The 7852-nt window shown below is 35.6% G+C and overlaps 1 protein-coding gene across 3 annotated transcripts in view; it reads right to left on the bottom strand.

The window, feature by feature from the left end:
- LOC107751817 (focal adhesion kinase 1-like) overlaps positions 1 to 5006 on the bottom strand; it is a 49930-nt gene extending 44924 nt beyond the window's left edge. For all 3 annotated transcript variants that reach the window (XM_016567586.1, XM_016567587.1, XM_016567588.1), the window contains exon 1: positions 4961 to 5006. The gene's annotated coding sequence lies outside the window, so the exon portion shown is untranslated. The remainder of the gene's footprint in view (positions 1 to 4960) is intronic.
- Positions 5007 to 7852: the final 2846 nt, after the last annotated feature.

The raw sequence follows: 7852 nt of genomic DNA, 5'->3' as shown, positions 1-7852 counted from the left end.
GGTAAAAAAAAATAAAAAATAAAATATATATATATATATATACAGTAACATCACCAATCTCTCCCAGCTGATTCATCACAGTACATTAAGACAAGTTTTCTGAAATTGTATGCCTAAATATGCAAATTAGGTATTGTCTAGTTAAATATGAACTCATTTGCATACATTTGGGCATAGCCAGATTCAAAATTCTAGTTTTATTTTGTTGACATATTAAATATGACATATGAACAAACCTTCAGAATATAGACGGTTTCATCGGGCGCACGCGTTCATCTTGCATGTTATATGCCTGATAAAGCAGCGTTTGTGAGCCATTACTGGGGAAACCTCTGTTTCTCCCACTTTAAAGCACCTCCTACTGGCAGAGAATGAATTAGCATTTTCAGCAAGTCCGTCTGATTTACCCAGCAAACATATTTTGCTTATCAAAAATAATCTACTCTAGAGGGACTACTTAGCTGCTGTTATTGATTCTATTTGGAAGTCTACCGGAAGTTAAGTTAGGGCCACAAAAGCGCGCATGCGCAGTGACGTTTGTTTATGTTATTGCAGTTGAAACCGTCTATAGATATAAATAAAACTGTAAATGTTGGTGTTTGCAAGTGCTACTGAAGTGGATTTAAACATTAAAGATATGTATAGCTATTCAAATCTACAGATGCAAATAAATACAGTGCAATAAAATAAACACAGTGTATTTTGTTTTGTTTTTTCCACTAGTCTCAAATAAGACGCTATAGAAGCAAAATAGGCCAACATCCCAAAATTGACCAGTTGTTTTTTTTTTAAAGATGCAAATTATGCATTATCTAATTAAATATGCACTCATTTGCATGCATTTCCAGAACAGGAATCTAAACATTGGACAAAGTTTGTTTTAAAAGTGCTTGTTTGATTTTGTTGACATATTAGAGTCAAAAGTTTTTACAGAGGAGATTATAGATATCTCTTTTTATCATGCCATAAATCAGAAAATACTGTCAACAGACAGAAAAATAAAATTTTCACCATGTTTTTAAGAATAAAATGTTGTAAAATCTGGTAAATGGTATATGAACCTTTAAAGGTAAACACCTTCAGAATATAGATATGAATAAAACAGCATTGTTTTATAATACTGTTTTATTATATATTTATTTATTTATTTCATATTGATTTCATACATGATTTCTTTATATATTTAATACTTTTTATATTGTATATTGTTATATATTGTAAAAGTTTGCTCTACGTAAGTGCCACTGAAGATTTAACTTCTGTTTAACTTCTAACACTGAAGAAGATTTAAACATTAAAGATATGTAAAGTGATTAAAATCTACAGATGCAAATAGATAAAGTGCAATAAAATAAACACAGGGTGTATTTGGATGTTTTCTGTCCACTAGTCTGAAATAAGAAGTATTATGGAAGCAAAATAGCCCAAGATCTCAAAACTGCCCAGTGCTTTTGCTGCAGTGTACTGCCTTAAAATGCACTGAATTATCATGCAGAAAAAGCCCAAAACACGCTCTTGTTGAGTCGAAATGATCATGCATGATGACAGTTTGTGTCCAGACAGAGCGGGTCGGTTATAAATAGAGCCCGACCGATATATCGTTTAGCCGATATTATCAGCCGATATGAGCCTGTCGCCGATATGAATTTTTTTTTTTACAAAACATATAAGATAAAATGCTTGAAATGGTATAATTACTTAGTTTGTCCAGCAGAGCACGCTCCATTGTTTGCTCCTGGATGAAATGCTTTAAAGCTTATGTCTATGGAAAACAATTGAAAATTTGAACGGCCATATCTCTGTAAATGCATGGCGAATCCACACCTAATTCGGGGGATCCCTTCAGATCAAGGAACCCTCTCGAATGCGAACTGATTGTACGTCTCGAGGCCCTCTTTCGAATGAGACCCCCGCGTCGATAGCCCCCGGGGTTCGGGAGTTACGGGGGGTTAAATTCGAGGTCCGGTGCCAACCGATCTGGCGATGCCGGGGGGCTACCGACACGCGGAGGGTGGCGTTCGAAAAAATGTGTTTATGTATATATATCCTGTTTATGTACTGTATATACTGTATTCTATATATAGTACCAGTCAAATGTTTGGACCCTCGAATGGGAAAGTGTCCAAACTTTTGATTGGTACTGTACTATAATATACACAAAGAATATCGGCCGATATATCGATATCAGCCTTTTTTACTCCCTAATATCGGTATCGGCCCCAAAAAATGGCCCCGGGCTCTAGTTATAAAGGCCTCAGAGGTCAGAGTGTAACGTGAGAAATCACCATGTCTATCCTTCCTGTGAAACAATCCACTTAACACAGACGCTGATCAATCCAGCTGCTGCGTCTCTAACAGAGCCGTCCGTCTCGCCAATCAATTCAATTTCAGCAGGAGAAATGAAGCCTTTCAGTGAAAGCCGAGCTTCAGAAGAACAGATTTACATGTTTGAACACACACACGCACAAAAACCACACATCCAGTGATGGAAACCTGACATTTGTAAACTCTGAATCTGTTTGTCACCAAACACATCCTGCAACTAAAAATCAAGAGAGGAAAAACACGCTTATGTTACAACTCTGGTCTAACTATTTAAAAAATAAACAAAAGTTCAGCCAAACAACCAACTAGACCTGCTCAGACCAGATCAGACCAGCTAGTGACTATGAATGACCAATTCAAACCACCTAGAAACCATGTAAAACCCTTAGGAGCCGGTTTTATCTGAATTTGTTAGTATGAATTCTAACAGCTGTATTTTTTTTTAAAGCTACAAAAATTAAAATAATGTATTAATAATATTATAAATGAATAACAAATTCACATATGTTACACTTATTTATTTGTATTATTTTTAAACAAATATTTATATTTATAAAAACAAAAATCAAACAATATATAACTAAAATTTAGACCAGCTCAGATCAGCTAATGACTAAATACAACCAAACCACTTAGAAACCATGTAAAACCCTCAGGAATCAGTTTTATTTGGATTTATTAGAAAACGTACTGGTTACAAAAAACCCCCCGCAAATTATACTAAACAATTTATAATGATATAATATAATATTATCATATAATATATTCAAATATTATATGATAAATTGATTAATTTATAAACAAATATTTGTTCAAATTAAAATGTACCGTATTGACCCGAATATAAGACGATGTTTTTTTTCTTGGAAATACATCCGAAGAAATGCGGTCGTCTTATATTCAGGGTCTAGACTTTGACATGTCAATAATACACCCACAACAATAGGTGGCGCCAAATACGCATAAAACGAGTGTGCCATGAAATACGTAATGTAATGCATGTTGTAAAGATCGTGAGTAAAAACAAAAGAAAAAGAAAACCTTACAGCTGCATGAGTCCTGACTGTCACGTTAGCCTGATGGGACCAAACTCCCTTTGTGATTTTAAAACGTAAGACAGTACCCAGATCTGAAGACTACAGTAAGATTTAACTTCTACTGTTAATAAGATTTTGGTAGGCTACTATTAGATGGATAGCCTAAATGTCCTAATTCAGATGGGCTACCTGTTTTTTGTTTTTTTTAATGGTATATCAAAAAGTGAATATTTTTTAAATGTGATTGTTGGTACATTTTACCAGTTTTTACCATACTTTCAAAACAAAAATTAAAATAGGAAAAATATGCAATATGAAAATAATTGAAGACAAAATGTGTTTTACTGAGAAAAAACAAGATTTAGTTTTTAAAAAGCCGTTTCAAAAGGTACATCTGGAAAAAGGGGGGTCGTCTTATAATCAGGGTCGTCTTATATTCGGGCCAATACGGTATATATATAAACTGCAATATAAATTGTTTATAATTGATGAAATCGTATGTTTTATTTACATAAAACAGAACAGAACAGAATAGAATAGATAAGCACAGAATTGGTGTATTAAATCTAATCTGATTTTTTTTTTTTTTACATTATAATGAGCAATGAGAAACTAATGAAAATGATCAATGAGAAACCATCACAACCATCTAGACCTGCTCAGATCAGCTCAGACAAGCTAAAGACTACAAAAGGACAGCTTGGACCATCTAGAAACCATGCACAACCCTCAGAAACTGGTTCTGTTAGCATGAAAAACACAGATTCTAAAAGCGATAGATATTAATACACAACATTAGGACATTCAGCAGTAGGGCTGTCAAAATAAATTCAAAATTCGAATATTCGTTGAATTAAAAAAAAAAATCCACATTCGAATACAAAAACGTTGCATTCGAATTTTAGGTCTGCGTCAGCCGTCAGGCAGCCTATCAGTGGCGCACGAGATGCGACGACGATGTAAGCGTCATTGCTTTTGTTAGCCTATCCAGTTGAACCCACTATGTGGCGCTGCTAAGTTGTTCATTCAATATATTGCGGAAAACGAGAGCATCAGTGTGGAGAAGATGTTGTTTACGTCAAAACTAAAACCAAGCCGTTCACACAGAACGCATATTTATCACACTTTCTAGAGGGACATCTATCAGCGTTGCACTCACGTCTCGCACAAGAGAGCGGCATGTTTAGAAAGCCATGTAAAATTAATGTAAGTTCAACTTTCAAGAAAGTAGCCTACTCTTTGTGATTGGTTTTCGGTCCTACATACATGCATGGTGCTGTTTTTTTTTTCTAATTGTTTAAGCAACTTTATTAATTATATATGGTTTATAAACATTATTTTAAACATTATGCACTTTTTTTTCAAATATAGTCGTGTTATTTTTACGCTTTGAAGAAACGTGCATAATATTTTGCATGATGCGCCCTCTTGTGGCCTCAGGAGAGAAGCCAAAAGCTTTTTTCCCCCTAACTGAAATTATGCCTTTTAAATTCGAATATAATTCGAATTTTGATAATATTTAAGTACAAAATTCGAATATAGTTTTTCAGTCATTTTGACAGACCTACTCAGCAGAACTTGTGTGATGTTTTTCTCACCCTGACGTCGGTGGCGTCTCCATGCCGGATGTTGCTGGACCAGGTGCTGTAGCTGGTTTTGGTGGTTGACCAGCAGGATTACCAGCTTTAGAAGGGTTGGTAAACCATCTTGACTAAGCTGGTGGAGAGTTATGGGTTTTTTAAGCTGGTTAACTCGACACTCAACCTTTCTGCTGATCATCTGAGCACACATTAAACACCAAGATTTAGTCGCATATGCGAGTGATTTACTCGCAATGTAGAGGGTTGACAGCACACTCAGAGTCAGAACAGATGGATGCTGGGAAGGACTGATATTTGAGTGGTTTTGAGGCGATGTAGCGGCACATTCCCATCAGCAGCATTCCTACAATCCCAGACGTCCGCTTATCTGCCGCTTATCACCATCACAAATATGAAACACACCCGGCACACAGATAAACATACGTGCAAGAACAAATACACACAGCAGCACGGTTACGCAACTCAGTGTGTGTTTCCCGTTTTCAGTTTAATATAAAACTAATCTAATAAAAGATAAACCATGAGTCCTTTCATAGTGAGATCTGAGAAACTTCAAATACTATTTCAAGTATTAAAGATCCCTTTATCATTATATTATATATACACACATACATATACATACATACGTACGTGTGTGTGTTAATAATAATTTGTATGTTGAGTGTGAGTGTGTGTATATATGTATGTGTGTATATATATATATATATATATATATATATATATATATATACACACACACACACACACACACACACTCAACATACTAATTATTATTAATTATTAAATTTATATTAAAATTATTTGGTGTACTGAATTTATTTTTATGCCTATTTTAACAATCAGTATGTCTGGACTGGATGATTTCAGTGTTACAGTAATGAGAAATTAATGAGAATCTTCAGTGAGAAACGAGAATCACAAAACATCTGCACACATTACAGTAATGAGAACTGCATGAAAATAAAGTCACAGTGCAATATAGTAATAATGGTTGTCATAATGGTTTTGGGGTGAAATAATAATAATAATAATCTTTATTTTATATAGCGCCTTTAAAAGTACATCTCAAAGCACTTTACAAAATATGAGCCAGACGTGTTCTTGAAAGACACACACACATCAAAGTGTCAGTGAATGAGCCGTTACACCCTCAGAGTCACGTATGACACACACACTCACACACACACACACACACACACACTCACACTCTCACACACACACACAGAGAGAGAGAGCCGCCGACACTGACACTATACAAACATACCGCAGTCTGTCTGCCTCATACATAATCAACAAACACCAAAACATCTCTCAACTTAAACACTCAGAAGTCATTCACAAGACGCTTTTAGATGCCAAAGTAACTTACTAAACTCTTACTACAAGTTTAGTGTCCTGTAGTGACCTCATGTTAAGAGTTAAAATTCATGCCATAGATCACTGCTTACAGGAATCAAACCTTTCTGAATACTACCACTGTTCAGACAAACAGACCAGATGCACTTCACTAGTGAGCCTGAAGATGACCAATTAACAAAAAAACTGATTCATGTTTTAAAACCATCCCAGTGTTAGACTCTTTAGCAAGTCAAACTATGAATGACTGACTTATAGTGACTCTGAACACAATGAAAAAACCATCTTAACATAAAAACCTACATATACACTACCATTAATAGTTTAAGGTTGGTAAGACTTTTGATGTCTCTTCTGCTCACCAAGGCTGCATTTATTTGATCAAAAATACAGTAAAAATTTGAAATATTATTGCAATTTAAAATAACTGTTTTCTATGTGAATATCTGTTAAAATGTAATTTATTGCTGTGATCAAAAGCTGAATTTTCAGCAGCATTACTCCAGTCTTCAGTGATTCTTCAGAAATCATTCTAATATGCTGATTTGCTGCTCAAGAAACATTTCTGATTATTATCAATGTTGAAAACAGTTGTGCTGCTTCATATTATTGTGTAAAACATGCTACATTTTATTTTCAGGATTCTTTGATGAACAGAAAATTCAAAAGAGCAGCATTTATTTGAAACAGGAATCGTTTGTAACATTATAAATGTCTTCACTGTCACTTTTGATCAATTTAATGCAGCCTTGCTGAAAAAAAAAAAAGTATTAATTTCTTCAACAAAAAAAAAAAGCCTCAAACGTTTGATCAGTAGTGTAAACAGCCGTCTATCTGAAGCCAAATCGTAAGCGATGAGCATCAGAGCGGCTCGTGGACGTGACAGTCCTACCTGTGAGTAGAAACGGCCAGCAAACACACGGCACAGCAGAGTCATGCGACAGACGTCCATCTCTGTCGAGGAGCATGAGGAGAGACGTGCAGCGTACAGAAATCCCCGACACACGTCTGTGCCTGTTACAGCTCTGGAATATCTGACACCACACACACACACACGGCCGAGCCTCTTCCTCTGACATACAGTAAGCTCTCATCGCTCCAGTCACAGCCGTGTGTGAGTCATGTTTACCTGCACATTACTGATGTCTCATCATATTCCTCAGACCCACCTGCAGTCCAGGTGTGTGGGGGCGTGGCTTAAGACAGGACACACCCCTAGCATTTACACAACAAATATTGTACTAAAGCTCATGTAGGACACAGAGACTTACAGGCTCTGCTTCAAAACCTAGTGAGCTTGTTTGCTGTATACTGTCTACATAAGCAACATCCTGACTGAAATGGAACCTTCTGAGTGAATTGGAACGCTCTACATACAGTAGGCATGCAACAAAAAAATTAGCACTACTTATTAGAACCACATGAGACGTGGCTTACAAACGAGTTGTATATGAGATGAACACTTATTTTTAACCCTAATATACGCAAAAATACTGGATACATTTTTAATTAGATTTATCAATTTCAATTACA

The sequence above is a fragment of the Sinocyclocheilus rhinocerous genome, unplaced genomic scaffold, assembly GCF_001515625.1.
Source record: "Sinocyclocheilus rhinocerous isolate Xijiao unplaced genomic scaffold, SAMN03320098_v1.1 scaffold170, whole genome shotgun sequence".
Taxonomy (NCBI): domain Eukaryota; kingdom Metazoa; phylum Chordata; class Actinopteri; order Cypriniformes; family Cyprinidae; genus Sinocyclocheilus; species Sinocyclocheilus rhinocerous.
The sequence above is the reverse complement of the archived record's forward strand: the minus strand, read 5'-3'. Positions and strand labels throughout refer to the sequence as shown.